The sequence below is a fragment of the Numida meleagris genome, chromosome 4, assembly GCF_002078875.1.
Source record: "Numida meleagris isolate 19003 breed g44 Domestic line chromosome 4, NumMel1.0, whole genome shotgun sequence".
Classification (NCBI taxonomy): domain Eukaryota; kingdom Metazoa; phylum Chordata; class Aves; order Galliformes; family Numididae; genus Numida; species Numida meleagris.
Window position 1 is genome coordinate 94,098,690 of NC_034412.1, and position 27,633 is coordinate 94,126,322.

The 27,633-nt window shown below is 35.3% G+C and overlaps 1 protein-coding gene across 6 annotated transcripts in view; it reads right to left on the bottom strand.

Annotated features, from left to right (window-relative positions):
• The window catches only part of CTNNA2 (catenin alpha 2), a 457,330-nt gene that overhangs the window by 58,592 nt on the left and 371,105 nt on the right, over window positions 1-27,633 (bottom strand). The window lies entirely within an intron of this gene.

Consider the following 27,633-nt stretch of genomic DNA (forward strand, 5'->3'; position numbering starts at 1 on the left):
CATCTCCTTCATCAGTTATTTCCCAAAATCTTACCTTGCTGTCATTTTGCATTCTCCTCTATAGCTAGAGAATAATTTCACATGCAGATTGTAGAACATCCAAACAATTATCTATGCATTTGCTTTTCCTTTCTGTTTATTTTTACTTTTATTAACAGTGTCTGTTATGAAAAATAGCAACTGGGCTCACCCATACACTGTCGAGTTTTTGTAAAACGAAGATTCCTAAAACATGATATGCTTTGCCACCCATAAATAAAACTCTGACACCTTCACTGATATTGGGAAACTACATATTTCTTGAGTATCCTAATTATTTCAGATCCTGATAATTTAAAGCATGTCAAAATTACCTGAATTCTCAGGTTAATTACAAATGAGATCTAGCAATCAGCACATGCCTCCAAGCAGCACAGAGCTGCATAGCTGTGGTTTGGATACAAGCTGTAGAACATGTTAGGGCTCCTACAGGGCTCTGTGCAAAAAAAAAAATCCATCCCCAAAAGCTGTGTGCCAAGTCCATGAAGCTACTACGTGTTTTCAAAGCAGCAATTCATGCCACAAGGCACATAATTGTGCTCATCAGCAATATTTAAATCACAAAGGTATATTCTGGGCAGGGGAATACATGATTTTTCTTTTAATCATTGGAAAGTATGGCTCTTAATTCTAATCCACATTAAGATAAACTTATAAAATTTTAAATATGCTTCCTTGATATTATTCACTGTGCCTGAAGGCATAACTATCAGTTGGAAATGATTCATGAATTAGTTCAAATACCCCCATCTTTCCAATTTTCCTCCAGCTTCCCCTTGTGGTATTAATCTATTCTCGTCTCCAATGCACACTGCAACATTAGCCCTGGTCCATCTGTTCTTCATAGAACCTATTTCACTTCACAGTTATGTAGAACGTGGTTTGCATATATCATAGTGCCAAAGCCCAGGGAAGAAAAGAACCTAAGGCTTCAAAGTCTTGCAGGCATTTCCTAGTCAAGATTTTATCGTAATGTTGTGATTTTTATTTTCATTTCATGGTGAGACAAATGAGTTAGTCTGTTTGTTAACTGCCTTACTGTGCTCGTGTCAAAAATGTTCTCCGAAGCTGACAACTTCCAATTAATTTACCATTTCTCTGTACTCCCTTCTTTCCACACATCAAACAGATCACTTTAATCTTCATGAGAAACAAAACCTAAGCAGGATAATAGTAACATGAGTAGAAATTACAGACCTTAAAAGCCACCAAATGGTATTAGGTTCAGAAAAAGCCAGCTTCCTGTATTTAAAATAAGTGCTTTCGAGATTGCCCTTTCATTTTGTGATTATCATGATGAAAATCTGTCCTAAGGCTCCAGATGCACTATATATCTTACTTCTTCTCAGACATCAGCAAGATATGAGACTGAAAGAGTCTGGGTGTCATGAAATGGCAATCAAGTGATTAAGCAGATCCTTCCTTCGAGTTCTCTTGGAAAAGGCCTTTGCAGAACAAAGTCTGTGAAAGCTAAGCTTATTTCTTCCCTATCTTTTTAATTATTATTTCAGCAGGATCTAGTGAGATAGTATTTAGATATTGTAAAGCGTTCTGGTTTTCCAGGGAAAGATACAGAGATAATTAGAGGAAGCCTTTTCTTTTTTTTTATAGAATAATTTGGAGTTCTGAACAGTGTTTTGGGTCTTGCTACCAGTACAGTAGTGGCAGAAATATAATCTCTGGCAACTTTAAATACAATCAAAAGAGCGTTAGTTATCTACTTAAAGAAATACACATTGATATGTATCATGTATAATCCTAATCTAAGTACTTTCCGTGGTATATTTTAAGTCTCTTTTAAGTGTAGTCCCATATCATCAGCAGTCAGAAAGCAATATTAGTTTTCGAATTCAGCTGGGAATATGCTGGCCTGTACCATGGGAAGATCTGATTATGTCAAATAAGCATAGAGATAAGGAAATTCTACAAAGGTAGATGCAATCTGGATAAAATTGAATTTAGCACTACAAATGAGAAGTACTATAACTTTACTCAAAACTTATTTTTAAACAGCAAGAAATAGACACTACTTTCTAAAGCTTACATTTTAGTGCCATTATTTAAGCATGGATCTTTGAAGCCATACAAATCTTACGTGCACTCTATCACAAAATACCATGCTATTTAATTATTCTGATTGCCTTTGTTAACAAGTACATAAGCATGATACCATCAATTTACATTCTTGGCAAGATAAGGTCCATATGCATGCAGAATCCATACTTTAGCCTACCATAAATTTAACAATTCCAGATATTTTTCCTGCTTATGATTAAAAAAAAAAAAGTTTAAACTCAATTCTACCCCATTTAGCTGAGACATCAGGTGCTATCGGAGGGGGTACACTATCCTTTGCCTACCTCTTCTAACCAATGTACATATAGAATCTCTCGCTGTTTTTCAGGTCCTTAGCCATGCATAGTTCCATCTCTATCTTGGATTTCCTGATCCCGTCTATGCATGACCAGACTGCATCCCTGTATTCTTCCCAAGCCATCCATCACTGCTTCCTCTAACTATACTTTTTCTTCTTTTCCTTCAGTTTGACCAGCAGTTTTGCATGTACATGTTTAATATAGCATGTATTGTGAAGAATTCAGACTCTTCAAGATTGGGAATTCATGTAATATTCCACTCCAAAGATCTAATATTGGATGGAGTAGATAGCTTGGAAAGGAAAATAAGAAGGTTGTATATTATCATAGCTGCCAATGTGCCAAAACTTTGATTTGACAGCCTTTACCTTTATGCTTCAAGTACTCTGTTTCTACTAAAGCACTGAAAAAAATAATTTATGAGAGGCTGTGGAAGTAACCAGGTAATTTTATTTATTTATTTATTCATTGCAGTTTACTGTGTTCCTGGAATTCATTGATTGCCTAAGGAAAATTTAAGTTTGTAACTAGATTATTGTGAACTGTCTGAAGAGTATGTCTATGAATGAACACATTTTAAACACCAGTATCGATGAACCGTGAATCATCCTCAAAATGCGTGGGGGAACTTAATAACAGTGAGACTGCTGTGCAGAAAAACACTACTGTCCCAAATTTCAGGTCTGCTAAGCTACTTTTACACCATCAAAACAATTACTGAACACCTTAAACCTTTCCTTCAAGAGTACTGAAAAGTAATGAACAAGAAAATAAACCCCGTAGCTCCAGTGATGATGTATTCTTCTGAAATTGACAAAGCCACTGAACCAATCCTAGAACTGGGGAGGTGGAAAAATGCACACAAGCTCCTTCCTATCTATTTACCTGTCACTAGTACTGATAGCCCAGGAAGCAACACTGCATTTTGCTAGGTGTCTTTAATCACATTCAAATTATTCAAAACATATGCAGAATCAGTCCCAATAAAAATTATTTGCATGTACTTGATTGTATTTCAGCCTCAGGCAGTTCCTGCATTAAGTGCAGATACAGGTGTGATGGAAAAGGTTTCTAATGTGAATTTTTACTACTGTGGTTGAAAGTACACATCAAGGACTGGATTTATTATAACAGTAGAGATACATGGCAGCTGGAAGTTTAACTACCGCATGGGTAGACAACGCCTACACTACTTTAGCTAGTAGGGGTAATAACAAGTGAAGACAGGCAGCACAAACATCAGCGTATACTGCTACCTCTCACAGCCTCGTGCAGTTGGTCAAAATTTGGATTAATGCACTTCAGCTGGATTTGCCACATGTGCTACCTAGGACAGGAAAACGTTTGCTATTACATTGCATTCTACAGTATTAAAGCAATCCAGGAAATTTTATACCAACTTATGCTATTTTTACACTGATGAGAATTTGGTGTAGCTATCTTTAGTTGTGTTTTTAAACTACACTATTTCCATTTTTGACTTGAGCTTGTTGTATTATTATAGGCAATCATGACTATCAATGTATAATGTCCTTCATTTCAATCATAAGTTAAAATATTTTTATTGCAGCTAATATAGTTGATTTTTAACTATTATTTTTTTACATCAGGAATTATTTAGAAAAAAAATAGGATAAAAGCTCTATTCAACTTCCTCAACCATTTAACCATCCAAGGCAAAGACTGCAATCTATGTCTTAATTTTGCATTCTTTAGAAATATATCTATATATATGTAACTTTAGTAATGCATGCCTTTCCTATTCATATCATTTAGTTTTTCATTAAAAATAACCGATGGAAATATTAGGAAATAGAAAAATTACAGTGAGTTAATCTATACTTCCCTAAAATAGAAAAATTTAAATAGGTTCAAGACACAAGCAAACTTATCTGTCTACTCCACACATCTGAGAAACTGAAATTTTGTGAGTTATTTGGCTTGAGTTGAAGGTGGTTTAAGTAAGAGTCTTCTATTCACAGTTGACTGAAGTTAAGTAAATAATCAGCTACCAGGTTTCAGCTGAGGAGAAGTGACTTGCTGAACAACAGCATCTTTACTAGTTTTAATTATTTCTCCATCCATGCAGTAGTTAATTCAGATACTATTTTAATCTTTGAATCCTTCAAAATTTTGTTGGTGGTATTGCTGGAGGCAGCCAGTATATTCTTGGATATTCTGGGAGCCACAACCAAGATTTACTAAACAAGAATTTAGAGATAGGTTATCCAAGACCTTCAAATTATCCTGACTGTATTCACACAAGCATTATATTACGAGCAAAACCCTATTCATCACTAGACAGAATGTTTTTGCACATACACAAAGATGTGCCAAAAGTCACAGTGTCACAGAGTACAGTTTTTTCCTCTTCATGGACTTCATGGACTTCAGTGCCAATTTGTACTGCACCAAAAATACTGGACTGTGGTCTCTTTCTCAGGACCTATTTCACTTGGGAACCTCAGCCACACTCTCATACTTAAATAAGAGATGTAATTTTAAGATATTAATTCACAAGTATTAAAAATCTAAGTGTATGAACAGCAGTAAGCATGGAATTTCTTTTGTAAATTACAAAGGATCTGAGTTTGATGCTTGCTCTGAATTTTTTTTAACATCAAACCCTCAACATATTTAATAGAAACTGCTCGTACATTTACAATGATCTGGTCATATCTAATCAGGTTGGTAGTAGCAGGATGTTGGAAAGCTACAGGTAATTTTCAGCACAACAGTTGAATATTTTATTTCATATTACATACAGTGTCTGCAGAGCCTACAAAAAACTCCTTTCACTTCTCAAAAGGTCAACAGCATATTCATGTTACAGGAATAAGGCCTTACCACATACACAAATTCTTGTGAGACTTCTACATCAGATTTAACGGAAGGAGCCTTAACAGATTTCTGCTTTTGGCAAAGTTTGAATTACCACTGACTCCAAGAAATTCAGTGTGTCTTAAACAGAGAATTTTTAAAGAAACATAACAGCGTTAGATGCCTAAGCCATATTGAAGGTCAACTTAAAATGCAAAAACCACAGCTTCAGATAATTTCTGTGAAATGCTATTAAAGTGATCTCTGTTTCCCTTCCATTTTCCAAGTCAGTTCCGGTACACGCCATGATTATTGTCTACAGGGTGGAATGAAGGCAAGATAAAAAATGAAGCACTTTGAAAAATTATTCTACTTTACTATTTTTGTAGTTAAGAAAGAAAAAATGTTCATGTTCAGTTACAGAGATGACAGTAAATAATACAGGAAATGGATATTGTATTATGTCTGTCTCTTTATCTTAAAATTACACAAGAATAATGATTTTAGACATGCTGACCCTTCTATTTTTTTCTTTTCTGACATGGAATTTGACCATACAACTTTTTCTTCCTAAAACAGATTAAATTTCTACATAGCACTGATGAGCTCCAACTGCAATAAATACTCCTGATTGGCTCAAAGGCCTCCTAAAACAAGAGGGGTAATCAGCAGACATGTTTGGTGTGATGCTAATGTATACGTGCAATTTCAAACTGATATTCCAGGCCATGGCTATTTCTCAGCAGGGTAAGCCCAAGCATTCTCCATGGGAAACAGGGGAAAGCAAACTGGTTATAGAAAATACAGGTGCTTGTTCCTGAGCAATTTTCCAATTCGAAACTGAAAGAAAAGGATTCTGGAAAGCTCTTGAGGTTCACTTATAAATTTATTTAATCAGTGCTGCTGGGTACTTAGAGTGGAGCACTGCCGGCACTATCAAGCCCCATCCTCAGCTGGAGTAAACAGGCTCACAGCTTTTCCACATACCGTACATGAAGACACACTCTCACAATTAGAACTTAAGGCGCATATCTGTTATGGGTTCCATGTCCAACTATCTCTTAAAATAGACCAGAATTTGAGAAACTTAGATAAGTGGGTAGAGAAGTTGTCGCCCCAAGTTGAAATCAGTGGAAATGCTTCTTGCTTTGGTGACAAACTTCCTTAGGAATTACACATGATCCTCTTTCTTGTACTTAAGAGTGTGCTTCCAAGTCATCCAGCTGGAATACAATTAATAGGTAGTCAGTTGTAATGGCGAACCTACACACCTACCCCATGGCCAGCTTGGTAAAAGGTGGAGATAGCAGAAAAGGGCTTCTCTTCTGGGCTCCCTGCCACAGGGGTAGGAAGTGCAGTGGGCTCTCAGCTTCAGGTGATGGATGTGGATATCCCCCTTCAAAGATTTACTCCTGAGATTGGTGCCATTTCTGAATTATTTTTGCATATTCATACACTGTCTCTGTGCATCTGTCGACAATGTTATAAACAGCAAACAGCTGTGGCGACCCATGAGGAACTAAGAGCAGGAGTTAGCCAAAAAAAATACTGCTAAAACCAGACTCTTGCTTTAACTGGTCTACTTGAGAAACAAGGCACTGCACTGATGAAAAGCAGTCATTCTACAAGAAAGCAGCTGTTGGAGCTGTAAGTAATCTGTTCTCTATGGTCTATCTATTCAGGTGGGCACAAAGGAGATATCCTGCTCTAAACCACACAGCTAACACAGCTGCTGAGTTTTGGTAGGACAGATGGAATTAATGTGATTTACTGATTTTCTGAGTTAGAGGTATAAATGCATTTTATATTGCAATGATACATGTATTTTCTTCCTGTCACAGAAAGTGAAGGTAAAACCTGTGACAAGAATTGCCTGTGAAGAGGTTAGAAACAAACAATAACCCACCTTGATATTCCTTTACCTTAGCACAATCAGGTTATTTTTCTGTTTAATTTGACAGTAGGTAAAAGCATTTTTAAAACCATTCTTCCACATTTTGCTATTCATACTAAAAAACCCAAACAATAAACAAGGAATACAGAGGAACACCAAAAATGACAGCAACATTTCTGTAATACCAGACAATAAAATCCTTAATCAACAGTATATTTTATGCTCCAAAGCATGCAAAAAGGCGAAAAGAACTTCTTGGTTTGCATTCCAACAAAAAAGGAAGAAGTTCAGCTTTTCTGTATAAATCTTTTATACAATCTATTGTGAAGGCCACTATTATTAAAACTTGTAATGAATTATGAACAGTTTATACTCAAATACCCAAAGGACAAGGGGGCAACTGGTGTCCTATGGAAACAAGATTTAAAAGACTGCAGTGTGTATGAGTTGATCCCATAAAGCTGTTTTGACAACATACTACTTGCACTGCTATAATTAATAAATATTAATAGCGTGTAGTTACCAAAGTAATCCATCTTTCTAATAACAGTCCACTATTTTGGCAAACTATTCAGTGACCCTGGAACAGGGATGCATGCCTGACTAGGCTGTGATAATTAAACATTAGCTACATTATCAGGGAGCTATATTTTGAACGTTGTTAGAAAAAAATGGGATTGAAGTAAGAACACAAAAAAGCCCAAGATAGAAACAGAAGCTTTGAAGATATTAACACAGTGTGCTGTCAGAGACCTCGGGGGATAATCACAAATTACAATTACTGAACCCTAAAGAAATGTAATTTTTGAGCTAGATAGAACCAACTTTAGAGCTGAAGTTGAGCATATTGAGAAAGGATTATGTAACAATCTATTACAGCTGCTTATGATTGATACCACAGGTAGAGACATTTTCAAATTATATATGTATAACCATACAACAACAGCAACTGTAACCATCATAAGGACTGGAGGAAAAGCTGGCAGTATTGCATGAGAAGAAAGGTTGCTAGAGTGAAAGAAATCTGAGATTATCATGGTAGAGAGGATGTAAAATGCAACTGTTATAAAGAAATCATGACTGATTAGTTCACACACAAAAGCTTAGGAAAGATTATGATTGCCTTCATAGGGGTGAGCAAAGATACTTTTATTTAGAATAATATTGTAAAGGCTTTCTAAGCCACGTTCAGAGAAAGATAGATTTTACATCTGACTTTTATGCAATGATTCTATAAAAGAGTTTTACAACCATTGAGAAATGGTTCAACGTAAGTGCAACATGTTGTCATTTGTCCAAAACAAGAATGTGTTGAGTAAGCATCAATATTGTAAGCCCCTCTTCTATTTATCCTATCAGTATGCCTTGGCATGGAGAGAGTTCATGTTTGATCAAAATATCATTTAGTTTACTCATATCCTGAGTAGCCCTTTTTCATGCAAGGACAGTTTCTTTTTTTCATGAAAAAATCATATTTATGATAACGATTTTTAAAATACAAGCATGTGATAGTAAGAAATCCAGATCATTTCATGGAAAAAGCAGCATATGGAAATTAAGAGGTATTTTACCATTTCTGTATTATTAAAAAGAAAAAAGAACTATTCATTATTCCATGTGCTGGAATTCATATCCTTAAATTATATTTCCCTTAATTTAAGACTGCAATTTTTTTTCTTAAAAGTTTATTTGTTCTACGGTACTGATACAAACATGGAAATATTCGTCTTAGTTGTAAACTCAACCATATGGTTTATTTGATTAAAAATTTTAACAGAAATAATACTTCTGACTCAGTCTTACATTATGTCCCTGTTCTCATACATTTGCAGTTCTATGCATGAAAGCTGATTACCTTTTGAGAGGATCATCATTAGCTCATAAATACTCAAAGCCATCTAACAAAGCCAAGATTACTTCCTATGTGTTACAAAGTGCTGTTTTAGGCTTTTTCAGGCTTTTCCTTTGACTTATCGAAAAAAGAAAAAAAAAAAGCCACTTCCCATATGAATGCAGCTCACATGCAAATAGTTTTTAATAGTGAATTCTGACATCAAGAGCTCTTTGTGCAACTTTTAGCATTAACCATAAAATGGGAACAAACATCTATCAAAGAAATCAAAACTGACATCAAAATTGTAGATGGGACTGCACACAGATCTTTAATTCAATGTGCTGTAATTTATTGTCATCTTGGTGTCCAGAGACCAGTATAATAAGTCAATTCTCTCTGCTATTAGACTTAATAAGAATATGAGTATGCTCTTGGGTTCCTTTATGAACGGCTAGTTCAAAAGGCCAGTGGGTCCCTGACAGAACTGCAGACTCTCTGTCCATCCACTTGAATCATTTCTTTAAGCTTTTGGTTAATTTAATGCAAATTAACAGATGAAGACCTCAGTGATAATTATATTCCTAAATAATAAATGAAAATAGGTGATTCTTTTAAGGACACACGCCTTATTAGCCCCTTAATGTGTCACCAAGGAACGAGTATGCCTACTAGTCCACACTCCGGAATCTGAGTAGTTGAGAGGCTTCATAAATTCAGTGGGAAAACCTTCAGCTGGATCTGACACTTAGCCAGAAAACACAAATCTCTAAGTAACCAATATCCATAACATCTGGTGTTCACAGAGCTGCTTGTCTAATAAAAGATATTATTTCTTCCCACAAACTACAACAAGAACTGTACATCTAAAAAAACACAACTAGGAAACGGGACACTTACTGTTTCTGTGGGGTTATCTGGTGGTTACGAGAAGACAGGTTTGTAGTAACAGGATGCTTTATCATGCTTTTTATAGGAACTTTTATAGTGGCATGTTGAAAACAACACCTTTGATACCACTTTGGATATGTGAAATACTAGGTGAGGCCAAGGAGTTCCTTTAGTACTTTGGTTTCTGGCTTCTACAAGACCTTTTCCATAAATCACCTTTAAAATCAACCACAGGTGAATGAATGAATCATGGGACTAGAAGGGCCTATTTCTTCCTTATATTGATCAGAACGGTATCCTTCGTCAAATAAGAGGTCATCATTCAGTTATCCAAGATCCATCTCTAAATGAAGCGCTTCCTGAGATATTCTCAAAAAGGAAAAACAAGGCAAAATATAAGAAATACAAGCACATGTCCAATAAAATAGAGCATTAGTGAGTCTCTTGTCAGGCCCATTACATGCTGTTTTAAGAAGCAATGATTTCACCCATGAATACATCCAGATATTTTTCTTTAACCCATGGACTGCTTGTCTGTGGAACATGCAGAGAGTAACACATCCCTGTGTTCTTCATTAAGAGTAGGCAAATCAAGCTTCTTTTAATTTTAGGAACATTCTGGTGAAGTTAGATTACTTTCATTGGGAGTGTTCATTCCACTGTGTAACAACAAAATATTACTAGAAGTTGGGGAAATTAGAGCTGAAAGCAAACTTGACAGATGATGCCCATCTGAAGGCAGGATGAGCTCTACCTAATCCATCCATGACAGATGTTGGTCTAATCTAGTCTCACAAATCTACATAGATGATAGCTGTATGAATTTCTACTGCTGTAGGTGAAACCTGCAAGTGGGGAAAACAAGCAGCAATAGCATGTAGTGAGGTCAGATGTACCAGACCAATGAGTAAGCACTAACAAGAACTCAGGCCCACTCACTTTTATGATGTTAAGAGATTGAGTAACGACATCAAGAAAAATGACATTTGTCTTTTACAGACTTCTTGTTAGCTAAAATCTGGCTCTCGGCTATTAGATTTTGAGTGAAAAGAGCAAGAAAAAACACACCTACTGCACAGCAGTGAGGCTATTCTCATCCATTAAACTACTTTTATATGATTATAATTTCACCAAACATTGAAAAAATACAAACAAACCCCTTAAAGAGTGATCTACTGAGAAAGACATTTGTATCTAAAAGAAGTTTTGATGTCCCTTCAAAATATCTATTCTGCATGTACTTTTCTTCACTTGAAACAACATCACAATGGATCAGTGTTTGATTCCAAGCATTTTCATCTTGTAAATTAAATTTCCACATATTACCTAGGCTCCTACACTACCTTCACATGCTTGGAAGACCGAAGGAAAAATGTTAAAATATATCTTTGAAGGATTTTTATTTTTCTGGCAAGTTATCTTCAGAAGAGGTGACACGCTGGTTTCTCTGATCTGCTTAATGCCTTGCTATTGCTGTCTCTACTCAGATGTCTGTAATGCCTTAGACACCCAAATAACACAAATATAATGATATTTTTGAACACTACTTATGTTATTTAAAATTTAACATGGTCAGCTCAACAACTCTACTTATTTCAAAGCCAATCCTTTTTCTAACAATGAGAAATGTCAACAGCAAACTTGAACTGATTAAAACGTGTCAGGAATTTTTAAATACATATGCTTTAAATTGCCTGTGTAAGAAGGAGGCAGAGGAGGTTCAAATGTAGCTCTAAACAAAAACGTTTAAGCACTTGAAGAGTAAAGAACTGTAGATCACTTTCAACGTTTCTGTCAATGACAGTTCTAAAGCAGAAATATAAAACTCACCAACACTAAACCAAAACAACCAAAACTCTTAACTGAATTCGCCCAGTGAGACAAAGCTGAAGATCCTCAGATGATATACTGTGGCTTTGTTACATTTCTGCAAAGCCTCAGTCATTTCCACCAGCTTTGGCTCATGGAACACACTCTTTGCTCAACAAATTGTAGCTTTAATAAACCAAAATGGAAATGAATCCCACAATCAATCCACCAATGATACATAGTATGTAGTAAATGTTGCTTCGTTTTCACTCCTCTGTCCACATAATGGCCTCCCATTATAGTTTCTCCCTAGCATCAGTTCAAGTATAGAAAGAAGTAAACAAAACAGGATTTTCTAACCATGGCAATTGATTATGAAAGTATTTCTTTCTTTGGCAAAAAAAAAAAAAAAAGTCCACCACAGTATTGGCTGACTGAAGAATATGTTGTAGGCTGTATAAAAATATATATAGTACATTGCCACTAGAAATGAATGCTGTATCACAAGCCCAGATTGTTCCTATTGCTTTTTCTTCTAACCTGCTTTTTTTAATGGCTAATTTGTTATAAAGTCACTGAACCATCATCAGCATATATTAAACGGGGATTTATTCATCTAGCTGCACACTGGGATTTGTTTAGTTATCAGGGGTCAGTGAACATGTAACACAGTTTTATAAATTGATATTAAACAGAAGAAACTGCATCACAATGAAGCCAGAATAACAAGAAGCCAAAGAGCCAGTGAATATTTTTTCTTCCAGCTGTTATATGCACATATTTCTTTCCACTGTCAGATAACTGATGCTTTTTAAAAACATTTTATTTTTTAAATCCTTTTTTTTTTTTCCATTGCAATACTTTTTAGCTCTCTAAACCCCTTGGCAACTTCCATGATGACAGCTTACTGCCAGTTAAAAGGACAGGGGAAGGAACGGCACAAGTGCTCTGACAGTGTGTCTCAGAACCAAGCATGCAGCGGGGTTTTGTCCCAGAGACAGAAATTCCCAAATGGCAACACAATATGCTGCAACTTGGATTTACATTGCTAGAAGTTCTTAATACTAATTTTATTCTTTCTTCAAAAATTACAGCTTGGTATCAAATCAACGCTACCAAATCATCAATTTTTCCCACATATTAAGGACTACTTGGTCATCACCTTCAGTAGAATTACTCCTGATTTACATCGGTGTGAGTGATAGGAGAAATGAGCTCAGAAGTCTGAGCATAATGGATGGTGAAGTGTTTATTTGCATAAACACAGGGAAACCAATTTCATTTATGAGTCAATGGAAACATAGCCTAAGCCGTTCCAGTCTGAGAAAATACCTTGTTTGAATGACAGTCAATAGTCTGCAAGCTATTGCTTGCTACCTGTTATACTAATTTTATGTTGTAGTATTAAGAAACACCACAAAACAGTGTAAAATCACAGATAATTGTGTAGTGACACAGACTGCCATTAAAAGTAGGTTACAAGTATGTTGCTGCAGTGCTTATTTACCTGTTTGGTTAATATGAGAAAATATAGCAACATATGAATGTGCACACAGACAAGCACACAGATACCAAAACTCTTACACAACCATTTAGGATTTTTTGATAAGGAAAAAAAAATAAGGAAAAGTTCAAGTTATTAGTCAAAATTCCAAAATTGTTTTTCTCTTAGAAGTAAACAAAACAATATAAATGATGGTAAATGAACATTAATTGAGGATATTTGAACAGAAAATATGTTGAGAAAACACTGGTGTGCTTGAGATGTGCTTTATTCATTTTAGAAGTTCACAGAAGAACAGGTGATTTTCATGTTGCACCACTCCCGGTTTAGGCAAGCATTCAGTTTCAGAGGGGAGCACAGAAGTGATTAACTTTGAATAACTTGATCTCATTTCTAGAGAATGGCTTAAAAGAAAACACAGTCAAGTCGAAAGTCTTAATGTTCTACTTGAATTCACATGATTTATGGGAGGGAAAAACAACCTACACTGTTTCAACAAGCTGAGGAATGCTAGTTTAATCTACACGGACAAGAGGAACACAGATGCAAACAACAAACTAACATTTAACACCCCAGCTGACATTTGACACTGACATTCAAACCAACATTCCAGCTAAGAATAAATCTTTAGAAAAATCCTAAATATAAAATAGGACAGATACTGCATTCTTCTATACTGGTATAATTAGATGTACTGGACTGAATTCATGTTATTATTCAGGATTTATGCAATGCAATTGAAGCCTGCCCTTCAGACAAATGCCAACTGGAGAGTTCTCAAGTGACATTTTTTTCATGACTCAAACTGGAATTAAGAAAAGATACCCAAGTATGCCAGTGCAAGTTTGCAGTATATCATGAAAGATTTCAAAGTATTTTTATGTATTTTTATGCATTTATAGAATCCCTTATTGGTCTTTAGTGAGCTGCTCTTTACATTTGATCTTCACACTTCCATTCCCAAATGACCTACGTAGAAGTACTGTTTTTCCTTTCTGGTAAAAAAAAAACCCAACAAAACACGGAAATGGCTTTGTTTTTCAAGGGATGGCAGTATGCGATTTCCAGATCTCTATCCACCTCTGTATATACAAGGTGGCCATATAACAGTGAAAACTGACTACCCTTACTCAGAGTTCTCTGCCCCCTACTCCACAAAGTCCTTATGGTTCCTTGAATATCCAGGTCAGCCAGCAAGCAATGGTTCATTCCTGCCACACCGGTATCAAAGTGGAGAAAGGAAAAGCTTAACTACTCTCCAAACCAACCTGATTAGCATACACAGAATGATGAACGTGCTTTCCAGAAAAGAATCAGTATCTCACATCACGGGTTTCCAAAAAGTTCCTTAAACTTGGGTGAAGACAGAATGGATACTGGAGTCACAAGCTTCAAGGAGACTACTGAGAGTCTGTCTTTTATAAGCTGTCCAGTGTTTATTTGTTCAAATTGAAATTTAAGCTCTTTATTTATTAAATACCTACAGAAATTCATTAATTTCTCCACTCTAACTGGGAGAGAAACTATTTATATAATGGGTAAGTCAATTAAAAAAAAAGAATTCATACCAAATCCAAATAACAATTATTTCAAAACTGTGAACAATTTGTGAAGATTTGTGGTACTAGAGTTTTCTTTGTTAGATTGCTGGCACACAGACTACTTTCAAATTAACTAAGATAATCATCTTCCTTAATATTCACTGATAGCACAGCTGCTTCTATCAAGCAACAAATTCTCTTCTTTCATAAGCTAAAACCTTAAGTCCACTGTAAAAGGTAGATAATGTATAATTAACTGCTATATATTTGGAAAGCATTTTAACTTATCAGTGATGTCTTAACTCTGCTTTAAAGAGATTTTATCTTTTGTCTGTGAGAAAATAAAGTACTGACAAAGATTAACCAGAGACGCTAATTATCTTTTTTTTTTTTTTTTTTGCTGTAACATTTTTTCCAAATCAGTTTGACATGTCATGGTGGCTAAGTTCTGAAGGGAAGAGCAGGGAGAGCTCAAGTTCTGTCAAAAATATTAAAAATTTGAAACTCAGTGGCTTTAGCTGATTTAGAACTTGTGTACCAAAAAATGTATTTATTTTTCTCTAGCTTTATCCATTTATTTCACAAAATCTAGAAAACTCTTCTTAGGTTCTCAGATTTTAGCTGGGCTACCATTGCTTTCTGTAGCCAAAGCAATACTTCGGTTTTTCATGCAGCATTATAGCAATGAAAACCAGCTTCAAGATCAGAATAACTGGTAATAAAATAACTTTACAAAATCTCAGGCAGGTTCTGCTTTCATAACACAGGTGAATGAACAAAGGCAAAAATCTTCTGCCACCTCCTGCAAATGTTATGACCTCTCCCATTTTCATTCTGTTTCTCCAGCAGTAGCAGAGTCTCCTTGACTTTAAAATACATTGGGAAGAATACACAACAACTTTGTTAGACATCGAGGGCTATATCCATTCTTTGCCTGAAGGTGCTCAAGCTCACACCTTTAACTATTGTAGACAACACTCAAACCAACCAGCTACAAAACACTTATACTTGTCACCATCCCAGCACGTATGTTTAAAGCTATGCACTATAAGTAGTGAAAAGTAAGGTTTTGATCTGAAACCAGATGCAGTCAATTACATGTAATTCAGAACCTCTTTTAAGCAGAGTTTCAAATAGTCATCCTTTTGTCAGATACAGAACGAAGAAGTTAAATATCAGAAGAAAATTCTAGTTCTGGAAAATCAATCCTACCCACTCATTTACACTTAAAAAGGGAGAAATATCACTGTTTATTTGTGTATTTCTCCAACAGATAGCAACAGTGTTGAAACAAAGTCAGTAATTACACATATCTTATGTCTAAGTGTGTGAAGCCACATTAAATAGCTATGGAATTTAGAAACACTAACTTATCATATATTTTTTCTGATTATTATAAGATTAGTTCACATGTTTTAAGTGAAAGCAATCCCTTTCTTCAGTATATTTTTACAGGAGTAAAAAGTATTTCTTTCCTCAGTCAAGTTATAGAACCTGTATCTCATGCAATCTATTGCCTCCCAAGTAGAAGGACAGACAATCATAGGAAATGAGATATAAATGTTTCCTTTTAATGGTTTCTTTGCTTCTGGCCATCAGTGGCTCCTGAGCATCTTAAAAAAAAAAGAAAAAGAAAAAGAAAAGAAAAAGATTTTTGAACAGGAAATAACCAAGATTATATTATCTTGTTATAGGGTTGGTTTTTTCTCCTCTAAAATAAACATTAGATGTTATGAAGAATAATTTTACTTTCTTTAATAACTAATGTTTATCACCACAATCACAGCTAATACTTTTTTCTCTCACCAAACAAGAACAGTGTTTTTTTATAATGAGTATATAGGCTGTTTACCAAGAAAACAGCACTTTTTATTTTGGCTTAAGGAAGGAAATGAATAGTATATTAACTGAACAAAATGAGTGGGATTGAGTAAAATAGTTCAGTAATAGTAGTGGCATTATGTTTGATATTACACACTACTGCAGGAAACGTGATCAAGCTTCTAAAATATGCAAGAATTCCCACACAATTTAAAATATTATTAATGCATTAATTTTATCCTTGCATACTTCCTCTAGACCATTATTAAGCAGAATATATAAATAAATACGTGAGAGTTGAGCTCTATTATAAACACGTATGACAGATTCACAAAAACTCCTTCATACTAAAAAAATAAAAATACAAGAACTGTGCCAGACAGACTATCTGTATACGAAATGCATGCCAAAAATAGAGCTGTTTAAATAATACATTTTTTCTATTTATTGCCTGCAATGAAAAATAATCACAAAAAATTGCCTCAGGTTGGCATGGAATATATTTTATATCCTCTTCAATATATTCTACCCTCTCTGCAATTTTAAAGTGAAGCACTGCAACCTTCCAACCTTTCCTATTAATTTCTAGGACTTTTCTATTGGCCAAATTCAGTAAACATTCACGAATAGTTTATGTTGACCTAAAAAAGGCATTTCTTACTGAGAAGGCTATGAGAAATTTTACAGAGTTTCTCTCCAGTTCTAGGCTTTTCTAGAATAATTCAAACCTGTAATTACACAGAAATGCATTTCTGGATTTAACAATTTGTTTGGATGGCTCTGAAGACCATGCTCAGCTCAGGATTCATTACAAAAGAATGGCTTTGCATGTTACTATGCAACAAACCGGCCGCATTTATCTGCCACCTACAAGCCTTACCCAGTACTGTCAAGGCTGTTCTCTTTGGGCTTATATTAGCAGCTGATGCCTCCAACACAGTTTAATGAGCCATCTTACACCTGAATTGAGAGATCTTTTCATTGAAAAGTTATACTGATTTTTCATGCAACTCATATTTTCCTGCACCATCCTGCCATTTTTCAGCCTTACACAGTCACATAATGATGTCAGTATATTTAAGAAGCAATTATCATCAATTACCTGAGAATTTGAGCTTCATAGGCATTTTACGTATTCCTGAGATATTTCAGGGTATTGACACGATGAAATACATGTCAGCACATTGTAAAGTAGTTGAACTTGCATAGCCAAAAATGGAAGTTACAAAAGAAAAAAAGAAGCCCAGATTAAGTACCACATGTTGCTTGCCATATCATCATCATTCTGCCTGTCTAGACATCAACAACTAACATTCTGGGAACGAGCCTTTATTTTAAAGAAGGATAAATAATCTCACACAAGTCTCTGGGCACAGGGTGATTTCTACAAATGATTGAACATTGTCTCACTATCCCTTTAGGTCTATATATGTTCCCCGCAATTCTTTCTTGTCAGAAAATGCAAGTACCTCATGTAACAAGGGATGCAAATGGTTGCTTTAAGAAAGCTTTAAGAAAGAAATTATTCTATGTCTATGCTCTTAATTAAGAGAAAGTCACTAAATAATACCAGTTCTTACATTTGCTCTCTGATCCTCTTTTATTTAGAAATATATAAGCGTCTATATGGCCAAAAGGCTTGGGCTAGCTCTTGGAGTAGCTGTGAAAGGTTCACAGATTACCTCAATGTCCGTCAGACAAAGGAAGAACAGAAAAGATTAAACAGAGATAGAAATTATACTGCCTGATAAGTCGTAAGGAATTATAATGGCTCTGACAAGTTACAAGCGCAGATGATCATCTGTAATAAGCGTCATACTCACGTAATCAATTTCAAAGGCCAAAAAAACCAGATCAGATAAAGCATCCAAGACATCAAAGCTGATATTGAAAAGGTTGAAGAGAAATCAAAAGTGATAATTTAAGAAAATAAATTCAAGTGTTAGAAAAAAATACTTGGAAAACTTCACTTGAATATGCTCAAAAAGAGCACTATGAACTACACCAAATATAGAGCTTCTAGGCTGGGTGGGGAAATAGGACATCAGAGCAAGCTATAATAATGCATTACAAGTATATTTGAGATGACTACAAGGGGGATTCTTCACATTCTGGAATGATTTTAATTGCATACAAATAATATCAAAATGAAATTTAGAAGATTTATAATCGTTATGTGAGTTCTGGCATTGGCATCAAAATAGGTTCTGGGAAGAAAGAATCTCTTTCCAAAAGAGAGTTGGAAAGTTCATTTGAAGATTAGAAATCATCTTGAAACAAGAAGTTAGTTTACGGAATATTTGGGTAATTTGATTTGTTGAATTACTATTTTTGACAATGTTTCTTGCACGTCCATAACACTGAATATATTTGCATGATTCTCAATTACATCTACAGAGGCTTTTTTCCCTTCTCGCTCCTTTCCTTTACAGCAAGCTCCTGTACCTTTATTGCAAGTACTGACTAAAATATTCTGCTTTCCTCTTAAGTGTAGAATTCATGCTGAATCTGTATGCAAAGTTATACTCTACACAAGGAACCTACGAAGAAAATTCTACCCTAAATGTCTTCTAACACAATGAAAGGCTCTTTTAAGCAGATATCAAAATGAAAAAATAATAATGATAATTATCACATAAGTGTGACAAAATTGCGGAACGAGGTACAAATACAAAACCAAATTTAATCAAAAGGTCTCCTTGTAGATGATTATCTATATAATATATATATATCTTAACTTTATTATACATTTTCCATTAGGATGAAAGAAGAGTTTGAGACATTCTTCTTTTATTTATCTCTTCTGCAAATTTTCTATGAATCATCTCAATAAAGATTAAAAATTCCCTCTTGTAAAATTCAGATTTTCATTTCTTTAAGCATAGGAAAACAGATTTGTTTCTTAAATGAATCAATATTACAACCAAAATACCAACATTACAGTACAGGATATGAAGGAGAACACAGAAGACCTTGGTTTTTATTTCTTATATTACTGAAGGAAAAGGCAACCAGAAGAAATGAAAACAAGTACAAAATCTTGTGCAGAAAAAGTGCAGAAAAATGCACTGCGTTGTATCTCAATAATTCAGATTTTTAAAGTGTTATATAACAGTTGTGCATTTGCAAATATGTTAAAAAAAAAGTATATCTGCCCATATATTTGTTTATAAAATTTTGTGTAGCAGTTGACAATCAGTTTTCACCAAATTGTGAGTTGATCAAAAGTCATCCATGTTTCAGCCCAACAAATAAGAATGGAGCTAGAAAGACTGAATCTAAAATAGGTATGAAAAATAAATCAAAGACATGAGAAGTTGTTATAACACCAGCTGTAAAGATAAAAAAGATTGATTAAGGGTAAAATTTTTTAATGAGATCACTATCCCTCTTTCAGATGGTGAAGCGTATTGTAGATATCATTATGAAAATCAGGCATAAAAATGAGGACAAATAGCAATAGAAATACAGGCATTAGGAACTGAAAACAATAGAAAAATGATGCTAAAGAGAAAAACTTCTTAAGAAGGTGCCAGTCTTGAGAGGAAGCGTGCTTACTGTTTAGCACAAATTTTCAACTCCCAGTGTTTCCAGTGTGCCCTTAGTCTCTTTCAGTAACACTGAAAAATAAGAGCATGATTTTGGAAATACACCCTAATGAAGCCTGTTACCACCAGTGTTATTTTGGTTTTCTTTGCTTAGTGAGAGGAGTAAGTTTTCTAAGTGTTTTATCGCTAAGGTTCTCATTAAAGTCCGTGGAAGTTTCTTTCATTCTCATGAAACTGCTGTGAAAACTGAACTCTTCATCTCTTGCAATTACAGGGTTGCAACTGGCACTTGTTAGCTATTCAGCATGTTCTGCAGAGTAAGAAGTTCTTGGAAGTTTATTTTATGGTAATATAATCATTTTAGCTATTTAAATGCTTAAAGTAGAGGTCAGCCAAGTTGCACTGTGTCCCATCTGTCGTGTTAAAATCACATGCCAAGATAGCTTCCAATGCATATAAGATGAAAACAGGAACATCTTTGACCAGACACTGTGGACTAGAATGATCTCAGAGAGCTCAGTCAGACAGGTTGAGATTCAGCTGACCACAGGCAGTGGCAACAGATTATTCTTTTCCTGCAGCTTAAAGGAAAACATTAGAGAAACATATATTCAGCCTGTTTGAGTCAGGAAATGTTGACGTTCATGGACATGAGTCTTTGATCGCCCACTTTCAAAGAGATTTTATATTATGGTGTTTAAACAAGAAAAGAATCGGATGCAAATGAAGCATTCTGGGTTTTCATAAGCAGGTAATTAGAAGAACATAACGCCCTCACTGTAAGAAATTCAAGATTAAATTAGAAAAACAAAAACAATTTCTACAGGAGAAACCTTTTACTTCAGACATTCATCATTACAGGTGGAAGTCCACTGTACATAACTCAGCATTAGCTGTCTAAAGGGCATCTATTGCCACTTAACTGCTTAGGCTCTCTATAAAGTTGCACGAATAAGGTATCTTCAGCAACAATGCATTCCACCTATTTTAGCTAGTATCCCCTACTTTGGGATGGCAAAAAAATCCTTGCTATGTCAGTAAGAGACAGAGAGGGTGTATAAACAGTAGTCATCTAAAAGGATAAATGACTCGTCTAAGGTCAAAGTCAGGGACAACAAGTCTCGCATATTATTAAGCTCCTAGCTATTCAAAATTAATCCTGAATTTTACTATATTTACTTTTACTGGCTTATATATAGCAAAGTGTAGGCTGTATTTAATGGCTCCTAAATGCTTGAAGATTCTTGCTCACTTCTATCTAGTTTACTATTTTAAGTGATATGTATATAACAAGTCAACCAAAATCCAAGAGATAGTATGGTTTAAATCTAGAAACTAGAACAAGGAGCGTGAAAGCCTCGGTGATGAACTGCTGAAAGGAATCATAATGATTAGACTTTCTCTAAATCTGTCACAGGTCCACTCTCTGGGCAAATCATTTTGCCTTCTAGGATATTACCTGCAAAGTGAATATAATGATAACAATTAAGTTTCAAAAGTGTTTTCAATGAGTCCAACAAAATAAAAGCCCTCAAAATTTCTAGAAAGACGGAGTTTTGGTGCATGTACACTCAAAGGTGTTTGAGGCAAGAAGTATAACCCAAATTCTTACATAACCCGAGTTGCTGTATTTCTACTGAGTTCAGTCAAGGTGGAAGCCATGGATTGAAACCTGTCTGATGGAGGATGTCACAGCTCCTGTGAAGATTAAGAAAGTCTTCTCATTTAATACTAAGCATCTGCTTTTATATGCTTCCTTATGGCTTGAAAAATGCCAAACATTTTTTGGGATATCAAATATCATCACAAAATGAAAAGGAAGAAAAGTTTGAAGATGTGGGAAACAATACTTCTCTAGAAGACAAAGTCTTTGTATTGGTAAAGTGGCAGGTAAAGACAAGGAATGGGATTTTATTCAGCAATAATCTTGGAAACATTTTTGTCTTCTGACATAAATGAATGAAAATGATGGATCATTCTAATAACTGCCACCAAAATTGAGTATATTCAGTTGACACCTATTTCATGTGCAAATAAGTAAATTCAAAAACGGGGAAAGTGATGAAGTTTCTCAACAGAATCTGATGAGTTTATTAAAAAGAAGAATGAAGAATAAGAATAAAGTAAAAGATGATTGTTGGCCCATGACATGGATGAGAAAGAACAGAGGTTCTGCAAAAAAACTAAGGTAAAATTGTACTTGAACATCCCACTCTAGAGCTCCTACTGTTTTCTGGCTTTTTGCCATCTCATTCTCTGTACATCTTTTCAGATGGAAAAGCTGGTATCAGGGACTTTCACAAAAGAAAATATATGGGGTGACTCTGAACTCGCTCTCTAATCAAAAAGGGATGGAGAGGAGAAAAAAAAAATAAAAGATTTTTACCTGAGGGGAAAATAATGAGTTCCAGAATATTATAGTACATACGAAAGACTCATTAACCTCAGTATTAATTGAGCAGACAGTAAATAAAAAGTCTGACTGAAAATAATCAAATGAAATGAATGATTTATGGCTGGAGTGCTTTTATATATTAGAGGTTTTAAAAAAAGTCTTGACAGGAATTAGTATGATTAATATTTTATATTTGTGTAGAACCTTTTGTAAAAGGTTGCCAGAGATATCTATTCATGCTATTTAGACTTCTTATTCAATGAAATGGATAAGGATTACAGTAATATTAAGATATTTGATATTCTATGATTTTATGATATAAGTGTAAATCCTGACAGAGAATTTGATCACCCTTTGATTTTCCTTACTTAGATTGATTAAGCAAAATATTAAAGCTTCCGACTTCTGTTAAGAGTGTTTGACTTACAGCATATGTCATGGTAATAGAGCGATAAGCTCCCATACCAAGAGAAAGTCCAAGTGTGCGTGGTTAGAACCATAGAATGGCTTGGGTTGGAAGGGACCTTAAAGATCATATAGTTCCAACCCCACTACCAGGGGTGGGGTTGCCACCCACCAAGTTACATCGGCCAGGGGCCCATCCAAACTTTCCTTGAATGCCTCCAGGGATGTGATATCAACAGCTTCTCTGGGCAAACTGCTCTCTCTTATCCTATAAATAGGAGACTGTGTAAAAAGTCTGCTGACTACAACCCTCTAGCTGCAACCGTTCAGTCAATTCTTCATCCACTGAATAGTCCATTTTTCAAATCCGTAACCCCAATTTAGAGATAAGGCTGTGGTGTGGGACCATATCAAAGACTTTTCACAAGTCCAGGTAGACAGTATCAGCTGCCTTTCCATTCCACCCTATCACAGAAGGCCAACAGATTGGTGAGGCGCAATCTGCTCTTGGTGAAGCCGTGCTGACTCTCACATATTCGCTTCCTTGCATGTGCCTTAACATGTCTTCCAGGAGAATTCCTTTCTCTCTTTCTTAAAATTGGGAGTGATATTTCCCCTTTTCCAGTCACCAGGGACTTCACTTGACAGCATGACTTTTCAGATATGATGGAGAATGTCTTGGCAACCACATCAACCAGTTCCTTCAAGACCCAGGGATGCATGTCTTTTGGCCCCGTAGACTTGTACACATTCAGTCCCTTGAGGTAGTCCCAATTTATTCCTCTCTTGAAGTGGGAGGGGTTCTGCTCCCCCAACCTCACAGTCTGTGTATGACTATAGGTTAACTGTTGTTGGTATGGCAGTCAGTAGCAGCTACTGCTAACATTTCTGGTATGCACTTCAGTTTTTATGACACAAGCTAACAAAATTACCAAACATTCTTTTGTAAAAGGGATGTCCTTTGATACTGTCTGACAGGGATAACACAAAGCCTCAGCTCTTTTTCTTTTATACTCCACATCAAATGAGATATCGTTACTGCTCCTTTTGCTTTTTCCCCACATCTATCCAAAAACTTCCATATGTTAACTTCCTTACTCTCTTCTTAATATGAGTATTATATACTCTACTCTACTGAGTACCTTCACCTTTCTTCTGACACTGTCAACAGTATTTTTTTTTTTTCCTCAACAAAAACATATTCATGGGACTTTTCAATAACATAACGAATGCTAGTTTTGGATCTTACAGTGGCTCTTAACTGCATCCTTGGGCACAGTAAAATTTACAAATCCCTTAAAAATATGGAATGGTGCACGTTGTGTCTTAGAATGGTAGCAGCAGATCTGCTGCACAGTCTGCTTATCAATGGGTAAGAATTCTAATTTTCTTATTTTGATTACAAGAGGAAAAAAACCAAGGCATTTAATTGATATTGTAAAGGGTGCAACTACAGAATTACAGGCTTTGAAGAGACATGTAACTCTTTTAATGTTATGTGAAAATTACCAAGTCAACTATTTGTGATAAAAGTTTCTGTTATAAAGCAATGACTTGACTTTCTCACCTAGATATAATGGCAAAGATGTTCAGGTGACATCACCAGCCTGTAAATCACTTACCTTTTAGAAGCAGGGCAGTTGTCCCACAAATCTTCTGACTACAATAAGTATAAGCATAAATCTTGACTTTAGCTCCCTTCTCTATCCTGCGCCTTCAAGCATAAGGTATTAAGACTTGCAGAAACTCTTCTCTTGAACTTTTGAAGTCTTGAAAACACTTCAGTATGACCCAAATATATTTTTACCTGGAGTTTTATAACTTGTCTACTGTGACCATACATTTATTGAGGAGATGACACTTTCACTCTAAACTCCTTTTCTCATCTACTTACAAGTTTCTCAAGACGTTATTTTCAGGCTGATATTCCTTATGCTTTCTGTAAGGCCATAGGAAAAACTTTCTGGAGCTTTGAAGAAAATTCACTTAACAATTTTATTTGATACTCTGAACTTCGAAATAAAACAATAAGACCGAACACTTGCCACGCTATGCCATGAAGTCACTTCTTTTTATTATCATAGAATGGCTTGGGTTGGAAGGGATCTCAAGCAATTTTCTACTGAAGAGTGAGCCACACTTTTGTTACACTGTTATTCTAACAGAATAGTTAGATGTGGGGTTTTTTTTTGTTGTTTTGAAGATAGATTTCAAGATAGATTTCTAATTAACTTGTAAAACACATTTCAGACACTGAGGAAGTTTATTATTGGGATTACAGCATTACACTCAGCAACATCTAGATATTTTCTGAATGAGCCTAATATTTACCTAATAAAGTATATCAGATTTGCAGCTCTATAGGTTCTCACTAAGCTCTAGTTTATATCTGGGAAGATAATGAACAATAGCTTACTAGATCCATATGTATCTGAAATGTTGGATTTTCATATTTATAATACATGGATTGTCAATAAGGACTAGTAATAATAACTCTTAAAAAACACCTAGTCCCATACATACTTGTGTTTAAGCACCAGTATTGCAAGCAACACTGATTTCTGTTAACATTTTCCTCATACGCTTTTATAAAAAAGAACTTCCAGCAAAAGACGCGCAGTTGTCCAAACAACAACTGTCCTCAGGGAAACAAAAGCACAGTTCATCTGTCTCTGCTGGTTACCTGAGAAACTATTTTCACAGAAAAAAAATATTTTAAAGTAGTACAGGCTATTGAAGACTTAGATTATACATGGGGAAACACAGCAACAACAGTTACTGAACTTATCCGAAATGGCAAAATGTGCATTTCCTTACTCAAAACAACAGAAATCTCAGAAAAGACACATTGATGTGACATGAACTTTTCATTCAACTAAAGACAAAAACATGTGCTTACAGGTATTACTTCCATCTACTAAATGGTAAGAAAAAGGAAGAAAGTTTGGGCAGTTGTTGGATGAACATATGTGAGTATCTACATGGAGAACAGAACTGCTACAACAAGCATCTTCAGTTGCACAGATTAAATGCGGAAAAACTAAAAGTGCTAAAAATTATGAAATATCAATATTTAAATTACAGGTGGAGTAACAAACTGTACTACTGAAGAAAATTCACTGTGAGGTTACACTATCTTCAATCAGTTATTCCAAGCATCAGTGAAAGGTTTCTAATAAAAGCTTGGTATGAAGGAGATTTAATTCACAGTTTTGGTCTTCCTAAATATTGAATACAACAAGGTATTTACGAATTCAAGGTAAATTGATCTGGGTGCTACTGTGAGCACTCAAATATAGTTTATTGCAAGTTTCCCAGTGTATCCTTCTTGTCACAGTAACTTTGAAAAGCCATCAAGTCACTAACAATTTGGCAATGGGAATTATTTTGACACTTGTGCAGTATGAACTAAATGGATACAGTAGTGGCACTGAAGAAAAATGGGTATGAGGCATATGGGGTATGATGCATACAGTACCATATTCCCTATGCTTGTTAGAACCTTGGTAATGGAGTACAGGGAAATAGCAAGATAGGATATGAGGTGACCCACACATTGCATAAGCTCAAGCAACACAGACGTTCTGTCCAACATCTAGTGAACATATGACATCAAGATTTGGAGATAATGTTCCTACATTTACATATTTTGATCTAGATTATATTACTTAAGGGTCCACTTTTGAAATTTTGCCTCATATATGTAGATTGCATTTTGATTTGTTTATAAATCAAAGCAGCTATGGCTTTTGCTAGAAGTGATGAGATTTTTTTTTTTATTACAATTTCTTTTTCTATTTCAGCTAGAAGCCCCATCATTAATCAGGCCATTTTGTCTTCACGCCTTTGACATGGCTTTTCCCTGTGAATCTTCTATGATTTTTGAGCATCTCTAAATGCCCTTTATTTCTGACTCATTTTTCTTGTAAATGCTCTTTTCAGTCTCCTCAGAAGCACTTAATGCTTGCACTGAACTTTCTCACTTCCCAAAAAGTGTGAGCCCCTCTGTTTCTGTTCAGCATGCTGAAAAAAGCTCAGGTGGGGATGATCAACTCCCTTTTGCTACAATAATGTGAGCTGTTGGTGTGCTTTCTATTTTGTCATGAGTTTGGAATATCAGTGTATTTAAACCTCTTTGCCTCACACTGATCCGCTTATTTCTATCCTAAATTTCACGATCTAAGAGAGGTGTTCTTAGTTTATTTGCCCAGCGATAAAGTGGATTCCCCATACCTGGAGACATTCAAAGGCAGTCTGGATGGGGCTCTGGGCACCTGATGGAGCTGTAGGTGTCCCTGTTCCTTGCAGGGGAACTGGACCAGATGGCCTTTAAAGGTCCCTTCCAACTCAAATGACTGTACAATGCTGTGGTTAAACTCTTCTCTCTTACAGTGAAACCTAAAAGCATAGCTCATAATGCCCACTGGTTAAAATATAGCCATGTAAATACATCATAACAAAGAGAGAAAGATGCTAAATAATGTGCTAACAATTCTAACATAGCTGGAGCAGCAAAAAATCAAAACACAGGCAATATAGGAATAAATACTATTTTTAAAGAAGCACTAGGAAAAGCAGCAGTTACAGTTAGGGCTTATCGCCACAGATACCATTAGTACACTTTTTAAAAATTAGATGTGAGCATATGAATAAAGAGTGAGCACAGCTGGGTGGAGCTGTCTAGAAAATATCACCTCTGCATAACTACAATGACGTGCATCTCATTCACTCTGTCTACAAAAGTACATATTCCCTTCGGA